This window comes from Schistocerca gregaria, chromosome 10 (genome assembly GCF_023897955.1).
Source record: "Schistocerca gregaria isolate iqSchGreg1 chromosome 10, iqSchGreg1.2, whole genome shotgun sequence".
In the NCBI taxonomy this organism is placed as follows: Eukaryota; Metazoa; Arthropoda; class Insecta; order Orthoptera; family Acrididae; genus Schistocerca; species Schistocerca gregaria.
Genome location: NC_064929.1, coordinates 63,849,812 through 63,874,361, shown reverse-complemented (window position 1 = coordinate 63,874,361; position 24,550 = coordinate 63,849,812). Strand labels below are relative to the sequence as shown.

Genomic DNA, 24,550 nt, shown 5'->3' with positions numbered 1-24,550 from the left:
TCAGACGTGAAGACATTTTAAACAGCGGAGCGTACTAGGTTGTAATTAGGGTATATTGCAATTTAGTTTTTTGACACAAGACCATGTAGGCTCGAATGAAATATTTTTCAATAATCAGATAGTATTGAAAACTTTATTAGTAATGAAGTGTGCATTTTTCAGTTCTGGAGTTTTCCGGAGATAAGCTCAAAAAGGGACTTCAGACTTTCTCAAAAAGATTAAGTCTCGTTCCTTAAATTAGTTTACAGCTATCTTACCTTTTTCTGCCATAATGTTACCCGAGTACTTTCAGGTTGTACAAATAAGGGTAGTTTGATAAGTCTGGTGAATCTTCATGATGACTTGAACTTTTTTTATGCCTTCATGATTAGTAAGCTTGATTATTCCACGGATTGTGTACACTGTTTCAGTAATATCCAGCATACATTTTATTGTTGACAGCTGTCTGAATGGTTAATGTGTCAACTGTGATTGAAAATGGAGAAAACCAAGTTTCATGCTGTGAATAAACATTTAAATTTGATGGGCGTGGACTGTCACACACATCAAAACAGAATTGGATGAAGCTCACATGGACTCTGCCCCATCATTGAAAACCATTTACTATTTGATTAATGAATTTAAACAGGATCAGACAAGCATCAAAGGTAAAGTATACTATGGCCATTCAACTGAGGTCACCACAGAGGAAACCATTGATAAAATACATAAGATGTTAATGTAAGTGTTATAACGTCAAGTTTAACAAATATATTTCAAGGACGACAATACATGTAAGTCACAGATCAAGTAAACAGAGTAAGACATGTGTACACTTTAACAGTCAAATCCGAACTGAGTCCGAGTCTAGAGGCCGCTGGCTGGCTGGCTGCTTAGGTGTCGCTGCTGCTGCACGGTTGGCAGACAGCGCCGCATGTAGAGGATGCGCGTAACTGCGCGGCGGCACTTTGAACGATCGGAGAGTCACAACAGTAAGAGTGCCAAACAAAAATTCTTGAGATTTCTGAGACTGTAGCCAACCCTACTGAATGTGTGTGTCGGCTGGGAAGACGTATTCATCAAATGAGGCAGTGATACTGGCAGTCAATGAGTATTTTGTGGAGGCTGCCGGAACCTATTTTTCCAGTGGTATGAAAAAGCTGGAGGATTTGCAAGACCATATCCCTTAAAGGAGGCTATGCTGAGAAGTAAGGCGAGTTATTTATGAAAAAAACATTTTTTCCCTTTTTTACCAGACTTATCACACCAACCTCATACATATGGGTACAAATGACTGTAGGAGTTTTGCGTTGCTTATTTTAACAGTGTTAAACAGATGGAGAAAGTGTTTCTCATTTATTCCACAGAAGTTTATCAGACTGCATATTTCATGATAGTATTGCAACCATCAGCTGCCATCTATCCTCGTCTTGTGCCATGCTTAGAGGGGTCTCTCTCAAACCCTTCCTGGCCACCTATTGGCCCCTGCACCCACCAACACAGTAGCCAACGTACACAATCTCCGAGTGCCGCAGCGTTCTCCCCTCCACACGCCTGGTTTCGGTGTCAGCAGAGGATGCCAGCTGCAGCTGCACCAGTGCCGCATGTTCACTCCTCACAGGAGTGTGCCGCTTATCCTTGCATCCACCTCAGCTCTGTTCTCCACTGGTGACCTCACTGCATTCACGTATCCCTTCATTGCTAAGTAGCACGGTACAGTCCACCTCTCCTATCATGTTTGCACCTGCTACAAACAGCGTCCACAGTTTGCCGACTGTCACCGCTTCAACTGCCTACATCAACTTCCTTCCATTCTCCTCTCCAGACAGGCTCCTGGAGAAAAAGAGAGAAATTCTTATCCTTTACTACTCCTCTCTCTCTCTCTCTCTCTCTCTCTCTCTCTCTCTCTCTCTCTCTCTCTCTCTCTCACACACACACACACACACACACACACACACACACAAATCAAAATTAAGGAAACCACTGCATAGGCAAATCTAATGCAAATAATAATAATAATAATAATAATAATAATAATAATAATAATTAAAAAGATTCTATAACTATCTCCATTTTTATTACAGTGGAAAATCTGACAAGGGGACACTATTTTACGCCTGTGCCTTTTATTGAGTCTTCATCCCATTTGATGCTGTAAGTCCCTGTATTCCCCTATGAAAAAATATCAGCTGTAACAACTGGTTGCATTCATTCGCAACTTTGACCTCATGATTCTTCTGTTAATCAACTATTGAACCCACTGGAACGGGTGCTCCATGGAACTAATACTAAGCAGAAATATTCCTGCAAGCAAATTTGGCTTCCTGAGGATATTGGGTACCTCATGCTTCTGATGTGTGTACTGAGAAATGTAAAAAATCATTTTCAAGTCAGAACATCATTACCACGAGAGTACCAAACAGTACCTTCATTCTGGTGCTTTGAACTGTCTTTTGAAACGTAGAGTATAATCTGGCAACTTTTTCACCAATGAAAGGTAAATAAGAACAAAATTTTTTTCTTATTCTTCCAAGTGAGCTGTAACAGCTGATAAATCTAATAATCTTCTTTGAAATACTCTGTTTTCTAAAAATATTACATGCATATTAAGAAATTATGGGTCATTGTTACAACTGAAAACAAAATCGATGACTCAACTCTTACAGTCCATACTCTCAAACTGGATCTTAATATTGCAACAATTATGAGAAATGCTGCTTAGTCTTTCAAATCCAATAATGAGATGGAACGCGTGAATTTTCAATGACTGTACAGTGATCAACAGCCTGGACTTAGTCCTTCCTTTTTACAAGCACACTGCTCTGATAAAGTTATGTCTACTGACTCAAAATCTTCCCGATTGTCATTCTACGACAGAGTAAAGCCCACCTCTGGCAACTGCCACTTTATTATGGAGCAGCATTTGTAACTGCCAACAAATGTGTCATGATCAGTGATGCCTTAAGACATTTACGCTATAATGTAATCCCCTCATTAATAGGAACTTTCTGGGATCTGCTCTATAATTAGCAGCTGCTTCTCCCCACATCGCTAGCTGTCGTGGACCATCTCCCTATGCTCCACTCAAACAGATGTTTTGGATTTCAGAATCACCATAACCCTACATTCTGTTTCCTGGAGAATTCCTGGGAGGGATTCTGTATTTCAGTGTTCTTTATTGTTAATAAGTTGGGTAACATGACCCTCAATCTATTGCTGAAACAGACACAAAGGGAAGAGATTCTGGTTTGCATGTGTGGTTACCTGGACTGACACCAACATCACCATATGGGAACAACAAAGGGGGAGGGTGTTTACATGAGATATGACCTGAAGACTGCTTTCCTCTGCACCCTCACAAGCTGGGACAGGAGACGGCATTTGGCAAGTGGCATTCCTCACATTGATGACACTGGACACAGGCATCGCAATATCAGCAGCAGCAGAGACAGCAAACAACAATAAAAGCTAGTTTAATTATACTGGAATCGTACAGATTATGCCATGCGATTTGATAGCTGAATACAATAAATGAGGGAAAGGTAGGTACGTAGGTTGGTTGGTTTACAAGAGCAGGGAAGGGACCATACTACGAGGTCATCGGTCCCTTGTTCCTAATAAAACAATGCCAGAAGTGTGAGAATAAAACAGATGATACATATAACACAAAACAGAAAGAAAGGAAAGATCACAAGAATGAACGAAAGCCAACGAACATTACAAGGAACAAAAGAGAAGAAGAGAACAATAGAGAAATGCAAGAAAAGTTAGAAGAGAGAAAAACAAGGAAGCAGATTACAGTGGCTGGCGACCATGAAAATAAAAAGCACTAGGGTGGAGGACACAGAGGGACAAAGGACATGTGCTAAAACTCTGAATGATAAAACCCACCCTCACAGATGAAACGTAAAACCAAATCAGCCGATGAGGCAAAATCAATGATAATGAGTCCGGCAAGCGAAGCTGGAGTCGCAGGGCAGCCGAAGGTCAGAGAAGAAGAATATGGGCTACTGTCAACAGGCCGCCGCACCGACACTGAGGTGCAAAGCCAGCAGAGGACTATGGAATCCCTGCGAGGGGCTCTCATCGATGACTTCCATAGTTTGTTGTGCGTACTGAGATTTTGCCATTCTGTCTCCCAAAGCTGAAAACCCTTGTGGCGTAATAACGAATGCAGGTCAGTTGCGGGGATACCCATCTCCAGAAGTGGTTTCCGTGTAGCCTGTTTGGCCAGCCTGTCACCAAGTTCATCTCCATGTGACCAGGGGTCATTGAACAACTGGACCATTCCAGGGCATAGATGGACTCCTGGATGGACACTACCAAAGGATGACGAGGGTAGCACTCGTCGATAGTTTTAAGGCTGCTCAAGGAGTCAGTACATAAAAGAAAAGACTCCCCAGGGCACGAATGGAGATACTGAAGTGCACAAGAAATGGCCACCAGCTCTGCAGTAAATACACTGCAGCCATCAGGTAAGGAATGATCTTCAACATGGCCACCGTGAACGTAGGCAAAGCCAACTTTACCATCAGCCATTGGTTCGTTGGTGTAAACCACTTCCGAGCCCCAGAACACGTCAAGAATTGAGAGGAAGTGACAGCGGAAAGCCACAGGGTTAACGGAGTCCTTAGGGCCACGTGAAAGGACCAGACAAAGCTGCGGCCGAGGTGTACAACATGGTGGCGTACATGAACGGACCGGAAGTAGAGGTGGTAAAGGGAAGGACTCCAATTTCGAGAGAAAGGACTGCATGCGAACCGCAATCGTTAGCCTTAACCTGGGCCGCCGATACGGGAGATGTACTGCCGTGGGTGGGAAAGGAGATGGTAATTCTGATGCTCAGGAGAACCACGAATGTGTGCGGCGGAACTGGTGAGCAGTTGCGCACGTCTGATCTGCAATGAAGGGACCCCAGCTTCCTGCAGTACGCTGGTCACCAGACTCGTCCTAAAAGCTCCTGTCGCTAGTGAAACCCTGCAATGGTGCACAGGGTCGAGTAAATGCAATGCTGAGGGCGCTGCTGTACCATAAACCACACTCCCTAAGTCAATTCAGGATTGGACGAGGGCTGTGTAGAGTTGTAGCATCATAGAGCGATTGGTGCTGCTCAGGCAACGGAGGGCATTGAGGTGCTGCCAACACTTCCGCTTAAGGTGACTAACATGAGGAAGCCAAGTCAATCAAGCGTCGAAAACCAGTGAGTGGATCGTCATGAAGGTAAAGTTCTGGGTCCGGATGAATGGTAAGACGCCAACAGAAGTGCATGACAAGACTTCGCAGCTGAAAATTGGTAGCCATGGGCCAGAGCCCATGATTGCACCTTGTGGATGGCTCCCTGTAGGCGACACTCAGCAACACCAGTACTGGAGCAGCAGTATGAAATGCAGAAGTCGTCTGCATACAGAGAAGGTGAGACAGATGGCCCAACAGCTGTTGCTAGACCACTAATGGCCGCTAAAAATAGAGACACTCAATACAGAGCCCTGTGGGACTCCATTCTCCTGGATGTGGTTGGAACTATGGGAGGCACCAACTTGGACACGGAAAGTATGGAGTGACGGGAAGTTTTGGATAAAAATCGGGAGTGGACCCTGGAGACCCCACTCATACAATGTGGCAAGGATATGATGTCACCAGGTAATGTCTTATGCTTTGCATAAGTCAAAAAAGATAGAAACCAAGTGTTGTCGTCTGGAAAAGGCTGTTCAGATGGCAAACTCTAGGTACACAAGAATATCAGTGGTAGAGCGATCCTGGTGGAAGCTGCCCTGACATGGAGCCAGTACGCCACGTCACTCCTGGACCCAACCCAACCGCTGAAGTAACATACATTCCAGCAGCTTATAAAGAACGATGGTGAGGCTGATAGGCCGATAGATAACCACATCAAGTGGGTTTTTACCAGATTTGAGCATCTGAATGATGGTGCTCTCCTGCCATTGCAATGAAAAGACGCCACCGCACCAGCTTTGGTTGGACGACGAGGAGATGTCACTTGTAGTCAGATGAGAGATGTTTAATCATCTAGCTGTGGAGCCGATCAGGCAAATGAGCTGTGTCGAGGCAATGTGCAAGTGTGTCGAGGCAATGTGCAAGTGTGCTGAGGAGCTCCCACTTTGTAAATGGGGCATTATAGGATTCACTGTGGTGTGTAGTGAATGAGAAGACATTCCCTTCCAGCCACCATTTGAGAGTGTGTAGGGCTGGAGGGTAATTCTCCGATGCACAGGCTCGAGCAAAGTGCTTGGCAGCTGCATTTGCTTCGGTAGATAACACACAATTTATGGTAACACCAGGAACACCTGTTGGGGTCTGGTACCCGAAAAGCGTCAGGAAGAGGCTGTTTGGATGGCAGACTCAAGGGATACAAGATTATCAGTGGTAGAGTGACCCAGATAGAAACTGCCCTGGCACGGAGACCAGCTTGTGTCTCTGTGGATAGATGTGCTCTCCAGTGGATAGATGGAAAAATTCCTGGGCTGCAAATTGATAACTCAATGGCCGAATAACAACCATGAGCCACACTGAAAAGTGTGGCGGCCCCAGTATTTAAGAGGCAGAGGTCGAACTGAGACAGTAAAGTTTCAACATCTCTGCCTCGGCCAGTAAGCAGTGTCACCCCACAAGAGGTTATGGGCATTAAAATCTCTCAAAAGTAGGGAAGGTTTAGGGAGTTGATCAATCAGTGCAGCTAATACATTCAGGAGTACTGCACCATCTGGAGGGAGATATACAATGCAGACAGTTATTTCCTGTGTCATCCTTATTCTGACAGCCACAGCTTCAAGAGGGGTTTGAAGGGGCACATGTTCACTACAGACCGAGTTTAGGACATAAACATACTCTACCATACACTCGATTCTAGTCGCTACGGTTCCTGTAAAGGGCAGGGATCCGCGTTGCTGGGAACCAGGTTTCCTGGAGGGCAAAACAGACAGCTGGTGTAAAGATTAACAGTTGCCGTAGCTCAGTCAAACGGTGGAAAAAAATCGCCACAATTCCACTGGAGGAAGACTGGGAGGCACGATACATTCAATGAGGTAGTTTACGCCTCAGAGTCACCTGCTTCCGCCGACTTATTGCCTGAGCAGTCAATAGCCATTGTGTCTGAGGGTCTGGATAGATCTAGGTCCTCAGCGGATGCCAAAATCTCCACTCCATCCTCAGGCGGAGAGCTTGTAGGTAGTGGTGGTGTGGGTGCCACAGCTATTTCCTTGGTCTTAGGGGGCTTTCTCTTGGATTTCTCTCGCTGCTCCTTGAGTTTCCCAGACTGGGAGGACTTCACTGGCTCAGTCTCTGGGACTGAGGACGAGCATGAAGCCCTACGACCAACTGATTTTAGCCCCTTCAGCTACTGGTGGGTGTCATCTTTCCAACTAGCAGAAACCTGGGAAGGGTGTTACCCAAGGGCCCTCTTCCTAGTGAGAGAAGCCGTGGAAGACTTACGGTTCTTTAGCTTAGAAGTGGGGATGGACGTCCCTGGTGGTTGGGGGGGGGGTTTGATCCCGAAGTCGGTGGTGCAGGAGCAACAGGGAGGGAAATGCCTCCCACCATCAGTCTTCCGACTGAAAGGTGACTGGGGTTGGCGGAGCTGATGGTGCCAGAACTGTTGTAGCAGCAGTGTAAGACGATGTCATACGCGCCGGATGTAGGCGTTCAAATTTTCTCTTAGACTCCTTGTAGGTCAATTGGTCCAGGATCTTCTACTCCATGATTTTCCTTTCTTTCTGGAGAATCCTGCAGTCTGACGAGCAAGGCGAACGGTGCTCTCTGCAGTTGACACAGATAGTAGGCGGGGCACATTTAGTATTGGGATGAGATGGGCGTCCGCAATCTCAACATGTGACACTGGAAGTACAGCGTGAAGACACATGGCCGAACTTCCAGCACTTAAACCACCGCACCGAGGAACGGATATAGGGCTTTACTTCACAGCGGTAGACCATCACCTTGACCTTCTCGGGCAATGTATCACCCTTGAAGGCCAAGATGAAGGCACCGGTAACAACCTGATTATCCCTCGGATCCCAGTGGACAAGACGGATGAAAAGTACACCTCGCCACTCTAAACTGGCGCGCAGCTCATCGTCAGACTGCAAAAGAAGATCCCTGTGAAACATGATACCCTGGACCATATTTAAGCTCTTATGGGGAGTGATGGTTACAGAAACATCTTCCAACTTGTCACAAGTAACACCTGTGACTGGGCAAAGGATGCTGTTTTGATCAATATAACTAAGAATTGATGAAGCTCCTATGAGAAGTCAATGAATATCTTACATGCATCTAAGGAAACTCAGTGACAAACAGTATAGGAATGGAAACACACACACACAGCACTGGTCAACACAGACGAGTGGCTTGCTTTTGCTTACCTGGTTGTTTCTGGTGGATGAAATGGCAGCAGTTTCACTGCAATCAAATGTTGAGGCTGGTAAAGCTTCACATTCATCCAGCCCTGTGTGGCCTTCACAGGGACTACTAAGTAGGCCTTTATGCAGGAGATGGTTGCCTGCCCGTGACTGACATAGGAGTGCATAACTGCAAGAACAGCTGTGGCTGACACTGTCCTCACAGCCGACTGCCTCTCACACTACTACTTCAGGGCAGATACCCCACACTTATCAGCAATGACCAAACACTGGAAAGCCGTGTATGGCAGCTGGGAGGCCTGGAGAGTATACAGGTAAGCCAGCAGCTAGTGCAGTACCGAGTCCTCCAGCTCAGGGATTGTCACCTGGCCCCAGCCACCCACCAGTGCGTCGTACTGGAACACGACTGCAAGATGGCGCGAGGCACTATCTGACGTTTATCACCCACCACTAGAGTCACCATGGCACCATCCCCAACAGGGAACCCAGGTTGACGGATGATGTCTCCTGAACTTGTCCCATTGTGGATGATCCTGAAACAAGCAATTATTTAGCAAGTCTTTGTCCAGAGTGCACTTGCAGGTGGGGGGACTTATTCTTCCCATATTTCCAGCTTCAAAACACATTTTTCTGGATGAAAACAGTTTTCCCAGGTGAAAACACAGTTTTTCCGATTTAGGTGACAATACTTTCCCTCAGAGATGTGAAACGTCAATCCTTAAATGATAAAGGTTTCATACACCAGCCCACGACTTCCTGGCACTTTAGAAAATGAAACACAGCAAAAAAATCTGTTTTGTAAAGATATATGAAACATAGGAACATGTACACTGCATATTTCTTATTGTGAAAGTATAAATACAAATTCCACTAAATACAGCACACTAGTTTCCAAAGCATTGATGATGCGCTTTTGTCAGCCAATCATCAGAACGTAAGACAAGTGATGTCAGCCACTAGCAAAATCACTGTTACATATCAAACTCAAATGTGCCACAAAAATTTTAAATAATGATGCAAATGGATGGACTTCTGGGCCCCAGATTTGTTCATGTTCAGAATGAGAGTCAAACACTCCGTGATCTAAGAAATTTACTTCCGACAGTAATGTTTCTCAAACGAGCATTTGCAATATTTTCCTAAGAAATGTAGGAAATAGGTTCATTTTAACAGTTGCCAGAGAGTGACAGGAAACATGCTTTCTTGTGCATATGCAGCTATGATGATGTAGGAAGCCCGTGCTCTGTATTTGCTTCTCTACTCAAAACATATTTTGTTTGTCGCATTACTGTTTGGAATTTTGTACATAGTTCAGAGAGAGAAAGAGAGAATATGAGAAAAGAGAGATGTTAATGACACAGCTGTCTTACCTTAAAATTAACAAGACCTCCAATGTATGTTAAATAAAAGGATAGTAATATGAGGAAACAGTATAATATTGAAACAAGTGAGCATAAATCAAAGTTGATGGTTTGTGAGGAAAGACTACAAATCAGTGTTCGAATATAGATATGTGAAAAGCTACAACAACAAGTTGTGCTAACTGAAATTTAATTATACGAAACTGTACCAAGAACAATGCGTTTCGGGTGGATCTTGAGGAACTGCCTTCAAATAGCCTACTCTCATTATACGCAAGTTACAATAATTCTTTTGCCGCGAATATGGTGTTTCTCCTTATTTTATTGGAACGAATCACACCCTTAACAACGGGTTTTGCAATGATTCTCAATTTTATGGTGCTCAGAACGGCATATATATGTATAGGGTTGAAATGAATGTCAATATGGTGCCTCACAACTCTGTACTGAAGGGAGACGAGGTGCGTGTGACGTAGGTGGCGTTGTGCCATCTCACTGGTCAACGCACAGACGCACACTAAGAATATCTGACATGCTAGACATCTCTCTGCACATTCGGAAAGACTCCCAAACGTGCTATTCCATGCTGTGGCGTCAGAAACTCGGCACGCTCAACGTTCGGATGCTCAGTCCGTGTGCCGACGGCTTAACAATCACCTACCAGAAACTTGCACAGCAAATAGACCACAGCACATGGAAAAAAATATACAAATATGCTCAACTCTTAGAACAATCTCTGAATGTTATTTATTGTGTCATGAGTTACAGAATATCTGCAGAACTATTCCCTGTCTCACAACAGAAGATGTAACTAACAACACCTTACCCCACCTCAAACAAATACATCCTCCCATTCCACGTAGCCTGGTCCCTCGCCCTCTCTCCTGTCACTCTGCAGTCGGTTGTTTCACTTAATTTGTATGTATAACTAACTACAATATTATATATTAAAAACAAAGATTCCAAGACTTACCAAGCGGGAAAGCGCCGGCAGACAGGCACAATGAACAAAACACACAAACACAGAATTACTAGCTTTCGCAACCGATGGTTGCTTCTTCAGGAAGGAGAGGGAAAGACGAAAGGATGTGGGTTTTAAGGGAGAGGGTAAGGCGTCATTCCAATCCCGGGAGCGGAAAGACTTCCCTTAGGGGAAAAAAAGGACGCGCGCGCGCGCGCATGCGCACACACACACACACACACACACACACACACACACACACACACACACACACACACACACAAGCAGACATATTTAAAGGCCTTTAAGTGTGTGTGTGTGTGTGTGTGTGTGTGTGTGTGTGTGTGTGTGTGTGTGTGTGTGTGTGTGTGTGTGTGTGTGTGTGTGTGTGCGCGCGCGCGAGCGAGTGTACACCTGTCCTTTTTTTCCCCTAAGGGAAGTCTTTCCGCTCCCGGGATTGGAATGACTCCTTACCCTATCCCTTAAAACCCACATCCTTTCGTCTTTCCCTCTCCTTCCTGAAGAAGCAACCATCGGTTGTGAAAGCTAGTAATTCTGTGTGTGTGTTTGTGTGTTTTGTTCATTGTGCCTGTCTGCCAGCGCTTTCCCGCTTGGTAAGTCTTGGAATCTTTGTTTTTAATATATTTTTCCCATGTGGAAGTTTCTTTCTATTTTATTAACTACAATATTACTCTGTTACAATTCTCAACAACTATAAATCAGACACTTGCCAATACAAACAGTAAATTTTAACACATTTTGAGTTACTCTATGTTATGCTGAATATGTTAGAATGTAAAACAAAAATTATTAACTGTCACTCCTCTAAGTAATTTTTAATTATTATCATCAATAAATGTAAATGGAAATGATATAAAATTTACTACTCCGTCACACTAGTATAACACTAGTTAAATATCTTCATTGGGGTTACATAGTACTGTCAAACATGCTAACACACAAAAATATAAGTTCTGGTGTGAAAGTTTTTCATCATTACAGAAAATTTGATGGACAAACAATGGTAATAAAACATATTTCTGTAACATGTGTCTCTTTAAGCCACCTGAGGATGTCCTTTCATCAAATCTAACAACTGTGTTAAGTTCTGAGCCAACGCTGTCATGTCTCGAGAAAATGACAACACACATCACTAAACACTAGGCATTATGAAGAGATCTTTATTGCAGAGCATCAATCAGCTGCACATTTTGTAATCTAAATAGGAAACTGACCATATACAGTTCAATGTCACAAAAGGGAATGCCTTTTAGAGTACTAATTCCAGGATTCTTATCATTTGTAATATTCTCGCAACTTTTAATAAAATTTCAGTATAAAAAAACAGTCTAGGCTGTAAAAATAGCATGAGCTTTATTGAAGTGTTTTGTCATTATGAGGCATCTTCAGAGATATTACAGAAATTACGGGCAACATTCAGAAATGGTTGAAATTACGGGCAACATTCAGAAATGGTTGAAATTACGGGCAACATTCAGAAATGGTTGAAATTACGGGCAACATTCAGAAATGGTTGAAATTATGGGCAACATTCAGAAATGGTTGAAATTATGGGCAACATTCAGAAATGGTTGAAATTATGGGCAACATTCAGAAATGGTTGAAATTTTGGTGTCCACCTTCAGCGAAGGCATGTGTTATTACGCGAACACTATATCATGGCAGTTTTAGGTGGGGAGTGTTTTGAACAATGATTGCATAAGATACCGGCAAACAATTGTGCAGTAGCCACTACCAAACGCTTTGTGTACTCCAATTTATTTTCTGTTGTGGATTGCTTGTTTCCTTTTATTGTTCTGAAATGAATGGAGGGTCTAACCCTGGTGCATAAAGGGATTCGAATGCATCTCACCACAACAAAAGCAATCAGCGATCCCTATGACCGTTATGTCAGTTCTGCATTTGTGGAAGCACAGAATGCAGACACAGGATGGCAGCCCTTTGAGAAAGAGCCAGGTCTTATACCCCGGTACCACTCCTCTCACCTCGGGTATTCTAAGTTCTCATTTGTTTATGGTCACAGCTGACTGCCGTGATATAATGTCTGCATAACACCCGAAGTTCCTATACAATTTCTGAAGATGTCTCAAAAAAGCAAAATGTGTCAAAGCCTATGTTAGCTTTAAAACCTAGACAGTTTCTTTCAAACAGAAAATATATTACAATTGCTGCACCATGGCCATAGAGTAAGAGGATTTATACAATTTTATTAAATTATCCTTAAGGTGTGACTACACATTTATCTCCTGTGCTGCAACTGGCCACCACATGCAAACCGAGCAGCTCATTGTACACAGACTTAGTTGGAGGTTGCCTATCCCAAGGCTTTCATGTGCAGCAAAAATAGGATTTTTCATCATTTTTAGAGGGGGTTACTATGCTAAAGTGTCAGGAAATTTGAAGTTACTTGCTACCCTCATTTCCAAAACAATGACCTGCCAACAGGTATTATTATAAATTTAGGGTTTTGTTTCATCGACCCACAGACTGTTTGCTATTGATTTCCCTCAAACACACTCATCAAATGTCTTTACAAATTAAATAACTCTGATGAAATACTAGAAGAGGTAGAGAAATTATAGTCCATTGGAACAGCTGGAAATGGTGGAGACATTTGAAAACTAGCAAACATAACCCTATTTCGACTGATGATATAGGCTGTAAATAAAATGTTGCAGAGCACTTTTACTCACATAATTTTACAGTCAAGTAATTATTGTGGTGCTGTGTTCTGACAGTGTCTGCTTCCCCAACATTCACTTTCCATGGCAGAGATACAGAAAATGCTCAATCGTGACAGAGTACCGTAACTGCACAACAAAAATCGCACAGTCCTTGCAATTTAAACAGTTATTAATGCATAGATGCGTTGAAAACATGTTTTCACAGAATGCAATGTTTAATACAAAAATAGCAAGTTTTTAACAGGAAGACATCAACACTGATATCCTTCATCACAGTTTCACAGCACAGAGCTCATGAAATCACAGAACCATGAAAACCACAGCATGAAATAATTTAATACATGATGCACGAATTAAATCACGAATATTAACCAAAATTTACATTTCAACCTAAGCAAGACACCAGGCACCACTAGATCAGCCGTTTACCACAATCTTAATTTTACGGAACAGTAAAAAATTGAAATAATCATTGTCAGTGTTTCATTGTCAGAAGCATGTTGGCACAATGCCACATCTTCCGCAGTAGCAGTAGGCCGCAAGGGATGATCAAAGCAGAAGCCACACTGGATGAAAATTTTCGAAATCTAAGCACTGCATTTTATAGTTGATAAACTTGGGGCCTACATATATTTGTGTCTGGATGCAACAGCATATCACGAAATGTGATAATAGAAAGAAACTTCCACATGGGAAAAATATATTAAAAACAAAGATTCCATGACTTACCAAGCGGGAAAGCGCCGGTAGACAGGCACAGTAAAATAACACACACACACACACAAAATTTCGAGCTTTCACAACCGGCGGCTGCTTCGTCAGGAAAGAGGGAAGGAAAAGGAAAGAGGGAAGGAAAAGGAAAGAGGGAAGGATGTGGGTTTTAAGGGAGAGGGTAAGGAGTCATTCCAATCCCGGGAGTGGAAAGACTTACCTTAGGGGGAAAAAAGGATAGGTATATACTACTGTGTGTGTGTGTGTGTGTGTGTGTGTGTGTGTGTGTGTGTGTGCGTGCGCCCACACACACACACACACACACACACACACACACACACACACACACACACACGCACACACACAAGCCTGTCTCTCTCAAATGACAGGCAGATAAAAACAAAACTCAATGAATTTGGTGCCATCCAATTCATGTTCTTGCCCTTATTTCAAGCATTTACTTTAAGTTAACAGGATGATAAATGATAAGCAGAAAATCATTAAATGTTCGAAACAAAAATCCACTACTGCAATCAACTAACTTTTCTTAATAATGACAATACATTTTTCTTCTGGTAGCAAGGCAACAGCCACACCAGATGTTCCTCTGTTACGTATAAGAGAAGAAAAGCAACCCTCAACAGTGGAGACAACAGGGTGACTTTCTCGGATGTCAGGAATTCTGGTACAAGCCAGTTGATGGCCATACCTTTTCTGCAGTCTGCTCCTCAAACAAGGAGACAACAGTTTGTGTGTCACCAACTGCTAACCCGTTTGAGTCTTCACAAGAACTGTGCCTTAAATTAATACAGAAAACTGCAATCACTCACTTATTTGGAACAGTTATTTATTCCACAAACTGGTTTTTGAACCTTTTCAGGCTTATCTTCTGATGGTGCACTGGAGGTGGTATGACTAGCCAGAGCTAGAAAAGGACTCTTAGGCTCCTAAGATTATGTTTAGTTCAACTTCCTTTAAATTTTTTTTTTTTTTTTTTTTTTTTTTTTTTTTTTTTTTTTTTACAAGTTTCATTTATTTTCTGTGGTATGTTATGAGGAAAGCTGCACTGCCATGTAGATAATGTCAGCGACACGATTATCTGGGAAGGTATTTCAGACAGAACCCAAAAATTATTCTTTTCAAATTTGATTAGTTCACATTATTAGATTCATAAAAACTGAAAACTAATAATTTTATTAGCTTTCTTAATCCATTTCATTTCTATACAGAAGAATTTTGTACTGCTGAGTGCTGTAGAGATTTCTAAAAAAAAACTACTTGCTTGCAGTTTTTTTTGATTCAAGCTCAATTCCAAGTCATCAGGACTTCTGATATGATTTTTCACAGATATTTCTTAACAACTGCAGAATATAATGAAAGCCGTCAGACAATTTCAGTACTAGCAGTACATGGGCCCCATGAAAATGATGCAAAAGAGTTTGCTGAAGACATTTCTCTGTAAAAGTGGGCAAAAAAAAAAGGGCCACTTCATGCATTTTTAGAAAAACTGTCAAATCTGCCCTGAATTTGTAACCTACTGGAGAGCAGTAGGTGAATGAAAGTTTTTGGTCAAAGACCTGGTAGTGCTAAGTTATTACACACAAAGTATCAAGTGTATTCTACAATTACTTCCACAGGTATAAAAAACTAAACTTCACACTTTTTTTGAGCATAATTTTTTCGGACAACTTAGCTTCAAATTACCCATATGCAAACCACTCAGAAAATCTTTTTTATTATTATTTTGCTTAAGAGTGCCAAAACTGCGTTAACAGAAATGTCCGATTCCACCCGTCTGCTTTGACCAATGACGTCACCAATATGACGGAAATGATTTCACAACAACTCTCATATCGCGACTATGACGTCATAACGTAAACAACAAACACAAAAATAGATTTAAAAAAATCAAATATATATATTCCTCCAAAAATATAATGAAACTAATGGGCCGAGTAAGGGAAACTGGAGGGTTTTGGGTGGGTACAAACAAAAAAATAAACACACGCCACTAAACCAAACAACAGAATCGATAAAATAAAATGACCAAACCTTCCCAAAATCAACTAAAAACAATATTGACTGGAATCAAACACTTCCCTTGACCTATATAGGTCAGCAGCAACTACCAACACAACACTAACTCTCAAAACTTTCACCACCACCACACTTAATCCTAGAAAATCAAAATTATAATCGAACACTTCCCTTGACCTGATATCCTTACGACATCTCCACATATAGCCGTCCCTGATCAGAGACACTGGAACTATGGTAAGCCTTATTTCTTCACGACACACTGAACACTTCACGACTTCAGCCAACATGCCTAATAGCTGAATAAATTTTATTCAGTCTCCCACACCGCCGACAACCAAAAACTGTTGACTTTGTCAGTCGTATCCACAACTAACAAAAACAAAGCGATTTACCAAAATTCACACACTACGAACAGAAAAAAACTACAATAACGTCGACATAACAAAACCAAAATCGTTAACTCATTGAAACATATTTTGATGAAACTACAGTCAGCACTGAAATAGAACCACGCAATTGAACCCCATATGCCACATTACACACTAACCATAAACACACCACCAGGGAGAACCACAGACCACAACAATACGCCACCTGTAAACACACTATACACGCAAACTAAACCAAAATCACCACCTAACACACAAAACACCACCAGAGAGCACCACCAATCATATCAAAGCGACACCTACAAACACGCCATACAACACAACAGCCTTACGTCACGGGTCAAACCCGACGGGTGGAATCGGACGCTTCAGTTAATCCCCAAAATGTGTACTAGGTAACATAGATTTTAATTAAGAAAATATTGCTAGAGGTATGTCTCAAAGTTGCCAAAAACTAATGGGTGCACTGCTAATAGACGCAGCATTGCAGCATACAAACAAATGAACATCTCTGCAAATATAATAGGGACAAAAGTAAAACTTTACCAACGTTCATTGTGGACGTATGCAAAAATTTGCACAGAATCTGATCATCATGTGGCAACATTTTCCAAAAGTACATCACTTGTCATAGAACAGTTCAGTGGCAAACATTGCAGACTTAGAAATAGACAGACATAGCACTGAGCAATACAGGCGAGTGATATGTCTCGTGCTTACCTGATTCTTGTTGGAGGATCAGATGGCAGCCATTTAGGCATTATACCCATCTCAAACCAAACGGGCCTTTATACGAGAGGCGGATCTGACAAAGGAATGCATAACCACTAGAACAGCTGTGGCTGCTGCAGTCTCTCACACTCTTCCTTCAGGACTGACACACCATATTTGTCGGCAGCAACCAATAGCTGGGAAACTGTGCTTGGCGGCGGGGGAGAGGGGGGGGGGGGGGGAAGCTGGAGGGTATAGATGTACGACAGCAGGTGGTGCAGCACCGAGCTCTCCATATCGTGAGTTGTCAGTTGGCTGCTGCTTGCCTCTTCAGGGGGTCGTGCTGGAACATAGCTGCAGCATGGCCCAGTACACCTCCAGACACGTGTCACCTACTACCAACGTCATCACGGCGCAGTCACCAGTGACTGACGGAGAGCCCACGTTCACAGATGAAGTCTTCTGATCTCCTTCCATTGGAGATGATTCTGAAACATGGCATCACTGAATAAGCCGTTGTCCTTACACTACACTGTATACTTGTATGAGCTACTGACAGAGCTATATCAACAGTGGGTAAACACCGTCAAGAGTATGTTGAAAGCAATAATATTGTATCCTTGATGTGTCAAATTGATGCCACAGGCAAACAGCTGTAAATATCTGATAAATTAAGAATTGCTTATTGTTTTGGTAAATTTCATTTGCATTACAATCCCCAGACTTTAATTCGCAGTTATTTACCCATAAAGTCATTCAAAATGGAAATCTAGTAAAATAAAAAGCCAGAAGGAACTATAATAGTACTTTATTCAACAAGTTAACCTCCTGATTTCTCTATGTAATCAAGAAAACAAGGAGCTTTACAACTGGAATCTGTATTACTTCGCACACAATCATTAGTCCCACATCTGCTACAAAAGCCAGGGGTGTCTTTCTAAGATACTTTGTTTCGGGCAAGTAGGTGTAATCAGACTACAATTCACAAAGTACTTTTGACAGAGTCCAACAGCACAACACCCAAACATTTGTAGGATGATGTGTTAGAGTCGCTCACAGAGAATACGGCTTCCCTTCAACTAACATGTGTGTTACCATTTTGTGTTCGATGTCATGCCACCAGTGTTGCAGATGGTATGAATAACTCTGTAATTCCCATTGGTATAAATTCTCAAATACAAGGTCTAATACTGACTAAATATCTCGGCTCCATTTCTTACTCAGTGTCTTGAATACCCACTATGTACGGTCAGGCTATTCTTCAAATGAGAAGTTTTAACACAATTAACCAAATGAAAATTGCCTTGGATCAACCAACAGCAATTTTAGGTACACTCATATTGAAAGAGGAATTTCAAGTAACTCAAAAATTTGATAAACAAAAAAGCCTTGGTAACACACAATATTCCTGCTAAACTTCTCAAAGGGGGAGGAATGGAATCTGAAGACCAGAGTAAGACTGTATGTGTAACATACGTGAAAAGGTTTCAACCACCTACAGATTTTCAAAAGAAGCTTATAATACCAAAAAAAAAAAAAAGTCTTAAAATGTGAACATTATGGAACACTTGCACTAGTTGTGAAACCATCACAAAATAATAACCCCCCGGCTGTCGATAGACAGCGGAGGGACGTAAGCTTCAAAATTAGTAACAGAGGAATGTACGAAAAGAAATTTAGCGCCACAGCTTTTCTAGAAATTCTGATACTTTTTGAGAATATAACATGCAAAACAAAGTTAGAGATCCTGAAGAAAGTAGGAATAAAATACAGATCCCCTTAAGTTAGATGGAAGCTTCATAAAGATGAGACTGATGTTACTGGTGGGTGCTCAACACACATACATGAACATATTCAGAAAGGAGCCCACCTAGAATGTGCTTACCAGTAACTATTTTGATCTATAAAGATAGGAAGCTCAAAGCAAGAAAAGAGAAGCAGGTATTATAATATAGAAGAAAGGATAAGATGTGCTCAAGGCAGACGTTCTACCTGAAAGTGAGCAATATCTGGAATCCATGTTAAATAAGTGATTACAGTTATGGGGAAAGATTATAACTTGAAAAGATAGAAGTTTTGGTGTTGATTTGTGACAAAATATTTGAAACCAGTATGAGTAGGGACTCACATGTGGAAAGCTACTGCAACAAAGTTGACTTGTTTACTTATTTACAAAGCAACATCACTGGTGGTAGAAGCAAAGATAAAATAAGAACAAGACCTGCTAAAAACAACAGAAGTCAGAAAAAATATTCGAAAAGCTGATGTTTGGAGTATTTCATTGTATGAGAACGAGACCTGGATCCTGGGGACAGAGGAACGGAATAGACTGAATTGTTTTAAAGGGCAGTGTTACAAGCTCGGTCTCAAAATCAAATGTAATGACAAGGTGACATAACACAATCCTTAAATCAGCAGGGAAGGCATTTATGGTCCATTGTGAATCAGTTGAGATTGTCAGTCATCCAATGTGACACAAAAGGCTTCTATCAATAGAGATGGACCAGAGGAAGACCACAACCAAAGTTAAAGGATCAAACTACTTTACTCCTCCCTCCCCCCCTCCCACCACACACACACACACACACACACAAAAAAACCAGAAACCATCGGAAAAATACTCGACCAGAAGAAGAAAGATCTGACCCCCCCCCACCCGAAAATAAAAAAACCCATAAACAAAAACCAAATGCAACATAAAAAAATCTCAATTTCACACTACAACTCAACAAAATAGATTGAAACCCCTCTCACCCAACCCCCAATATGAAGAAAAAGGATCTGAAACTACTGTGGACCCAATGGTATATACTCCTCAATTAACCCCACTAATTCCGCCTTAGACCTCCCTTCAACAACCCTAAAAACACATTCTGAATACCCAGCCCCCAATACCACAGCCTCCCCCCCCCCCCACATCCATAAACCAACCACAGGCTTACTCCTCCCATACTTTATCCTCCCAAACTGCGACTCGTCAATCTCTACGACTACCCCAGGCCCACCCACATTAACCTTGTATTTAATATATTCAGAAGGAAACTCGGGATTTTCACTGGCCCAAGACCAGCAATGCCACAACATAGCAGACAATCTGAGAAGCACACCCGTATTAGAGTGTCAAAACCAGTTGTACGCAGAGACGACAAAACAAGGAGTAAACGAAGGGAGAAAAACATGAAGATAATGTTATGGAATGTAGAAGGATTGAAAAACGCAGCATGCATAGCTCCAACAGACTTTCTCGAAGGTTATGATGTAGCAATATTCACAGAAACTTTTCTCACAGAGCATTGGCAACGCCTGAAATTCTATAGCACAAATATGCTGGCAAAGCAAGGAGAAAGGGGGCGACCCCAAGCAGGAATAACAGTGCTACTGAAACTGTGGATAACGCCAATTATAGCGACAACAGAACTAAATCACTCCATTCTAATAGAAGTAAAACACATCACAATACTAGCAACATACTTCCAGCCAAGTGAATCGGCCATAGACATAATTGATGAACTGGGCCAACATAAGACGGAGCAAGAAAGACAAACCTTCACTTATCACAGGGGATCTAAACTGTCAGTTGGATGTACAGAGTCACAAAACAAAATTAGTAATCGAATCACTACAAGGAGGGGGGCCTCATCCTGCTAAATGACACAAACATCCCTACGTACTTCTGCCATAATGGCAAAAGTGCTATTGATATCGCCCTCATGAGGCAACACAAAAGGGGAGATAAGCCCACTTTGGAATGCAAACCACACGCCTATAAGAAAACACATCCCGATGAACATAGCCATACAAAGTGATTGGAAGGCAAGAGAGAACCGAGAAGAGACCACTCGAGGAGACTGGATCCAAGGAAAGTGGAAGAATACCACGACCAGAGAGAACAAATTGAGTCCTTAATCGACAACTCAAATGTAGAGCAGGCAACGCTTGAACTGGAGAAAATCTTAAAACAAGCAACTAACCCCAGGAAAGTGAGAAGAGCTAAACCATGGTTCGATCAAGAGTGTTATCAGCAAAGAAAAGAAGTACTCCAAGCTTTACACCAACTAAAAACGGACACAATCACTCACTACTACAAACATACGCTGAGAAAAGAATATCCTACAAAACACTAACAAGGGAGAAGAGAATGGCATACAGGGAAGAAGACTAGCTGAAGACGCCAGGAGAGAGCCATTCATTGCAATCTCCCCTCGAAAGCAGGCACTGTCACACTATATAAGCATGGAAGAGACATTTCAAAGACATTCTGAACAAATGTGGTAGACAAGGAGTACAGGTAGCAAGTCAAGAGCTCACACCACAAGAGATGCCAGCCTGGTCCCCACTCACTCCAAATGAGGTCCGAAACATCACTGAATCAACAAAAAGGAAGAAAGCAGCAGGACCCGACATGCTTTACAATGAATACCTTAAAGACACAGCCCATCTGCTACCACCAACCTGAACAAAACTTTATAACAAATGCATTAAAACAGCAAAAAGTACCAGGCCAGTGGAGAGAATCAATACTAAGGGTGATGTACAAATGGAAAGGCAACAAACAAATACAGAGGAATAGCCTTGGAAAGCAATCCTTTTAAGGTATTCACAAAACTAATCACAGGAAGAATAAGAGACTTTTAAAAAACATATGGGAAACCATCGATAAGAAGCATCAATATTATGCTGTACCCATAGACTTCACAAAGTCCTTCGACTTCCTTGATCGATCATTAGTAAAAAGGATGCTCGACAAAACCCTGGGAAGAGAGAGCGTCTGGATGAGGATCATAAACCCCCTAAATGAAAGGAACGAGATAAGGATCTCTGAAACCTCGACCTGTCTGAAGCAATAAGGCAAACAAACAGAGTACTCCAAGGAGAACCACTAAGGCCGCTTCTGTTCATTCTGGCAGCAAAGGACATTATGGAAATCAATCAAGACGAAGATGTCTAAGCATACGCCTATGCGGACGACATTGTGATAGGCTCAAAAAACTTAAACTACAGGAGACTATAGAAGACGTGGAGAAATGGTGCACAAAACACAAGTTCGTAATCAACACCGACAACAGGGAAATGATGGTATTCAGACCAGGCGGGAAAATCCCAAAAACGACAAGAATTGCACTACAAGGAAAATAAGTATCTATCACAAAAGATTACAAATATCTAGGGATAACCATCCAGCCATCCGCAAAGTGCTTCACTAAACACACAACAGAGAAAGTGACAAGCCATCAGAGCGATAAACGAAATAAGTTCCATCAGAACACTAAATCTAGACACAGCTATGGCACTCTTCAAATCAAAAATAATACCGATAGTGGCTTATGGGATGGAAATCATATGGATACACCTGAATGAAAAGAACTTAGAAACATTGGAAAAAGTAAAAGCAACCTATAACAAAAGAACATTAGGGCAGCAAAAACCACAAGCTCAAGATTAGTCTACCTTCTCGCCCGACAATCTTTCCTCACAGAGGACCTAAGGACAAGGTTCTAACTTCCCGATACATCAGCATCGGAGAACCTACTAAGATCACTACTCAAGAAAAGAGAGTTTGTACCAACGCAATTCTATGGATCCGGGGCCATGATCGACCGCACTTGGACAGCAGCAAATTTTGAGATGAGACACGTACTTACAAGACTAGCAGTACACGGATTCCACCATGAAATTTGTGCAAATACAACATACCACGAACCGTCAAACCTTTGCAAGTGTACACTATGTGGACAGTCTTGTGAGAGATGCCATATAGAAATATGCAACACGAGGACCAGATCAACTAGAGACTATGCAATAAATGGTTCAAATGATAATCTGTTATAATACCTGCACTGAATGTAATCTACTACTAAGAATTATGCAGACACTCAATACATCCTCGTAATTCACTCTCAAATGATTGTAATGTAATGTATAACTATAATGGTTATTTTACTTCAATAAATCGTTTAATATATTCAGAACAAACCTCACGACAAAAAGAATACCAATCAAGCACCGTTCGCTCACTCACATTCACGTCATGATCACAGAAACCGTGAGTTTGAGCGATTTGATAACAAAATCAACAATCCCACGAGGTACAGCCCCTACAGTGGCACAGGCACACCAATATTTGTATTTACAAAGACCTTCATTCGAAGATATAACATAGCCCCCCTTTCTTACAGACATTATTTGTTTCCATTTGCCTGTAATTATGTCTATGAATGTGCAAATACTGGCGTTACACATTATTGTAGTGGGCAGGAAATCGCGTATCTGTTAGAAATCACAGTGACTGACAAGTCACAGATATCACAATAACAACTTTACAGAATCTAACTGCGATTTTACTCACAATTAGCAGTGGCAAGTAGAACTGCACATTCAACGCCTTGCGCCATCTGTTGACCGAATTTCGTACTGCTTCCTGCGATTTCAGTGACAAGTCGCGGCTAGAAGTCGCAAGTAGTAACTAAAATGCGCAGTTAACAGCGTCATATGTTGGCCAAAATTCTTACTACGCTTTTTCTCTGAGATTTGCTGTCGAGTCCAACTTCGATTACGGTTGCAAATCGCAACTAGAAGTCGCAAGTAGCAACTAAAAAGGGCAATTAACATTCTTTGCTGAGTGCCATCGGCTGACCAACTTTCATACTTCGTTATAAGACTCTGTGCCTCACGAGATCGATGTACTGTGTCTGCATATTATACGAATGACGAAATGCAGATTCAGCACCAGTTGTGGGTGGTCAAACACAGCTGTGACTCTGAATGTATTATATCAATGAGAAACAACATTGCCTTTTTCTCCAGAAAATATGATTTAGGGACAAGTAACCTAATATATGTGTTTGATTCTGCCTCCAATATGACAGTTGTGGTTAATACTCCACGTCTCCACATGCCTATGAAACGAAGACTATAGTAGTGAGTCATATGAATACCTCACTTTTGTTCTGACACAGTTCAAGACTCTGGAGAAAAATTTTGCACTTGGTGTTCTACATGGCAACTGTATACACAAGAACTTTTTGCTGACACTACAACCACCTTCATAAGTAAGCTTTTCCTGGGTTACCTTCAACTACTGCAAAAAAACTATTCCTGATTTAACTGGAAGATCCGTACTTCCCACTTTCATATCAACAGCCTAAAAATGCATACTCTAGACCTTGGGCTCTGTTACAGGTCAGTTTCAAGCCAAGATTGTGAGGAAAGGGAGGGGGCGGCATGTCTCTCTCCAACAAGTCTTTACCAATAATTAAATGGCCGAAAAATTACCGTATATGACAGCTGAACTTGTGGAAAATGAGTTTTTCATTATTCA

General features: G+C 41.9%; 1 long non-coding RNA gene across 1 annotated transcript; it reads right to left on the bottom strand.

The window, feature by feature from the left end:
• Positions 1 to 715: 715 nt before the first annotated feature.
• LOC126293607 (uncharacterized) lies at positions 716 to 23,500 on the bottom strand. Its single transcript, XR_007552318.1, has 4 exons — positions 23,207 to 23,500; positions 17,242 to 17,720; positions 8,358 to 8,887; positions 716 to 1,812 (listed from the first exon to the last, which is right to left on the bottom strand). It is a non-coding gene; the product is annotated as an uncharacterized LOC126293607 (long non-coding RNA).
• Positions 23,501 to 24,550: the final 1,050 nt, after the last annotated feature.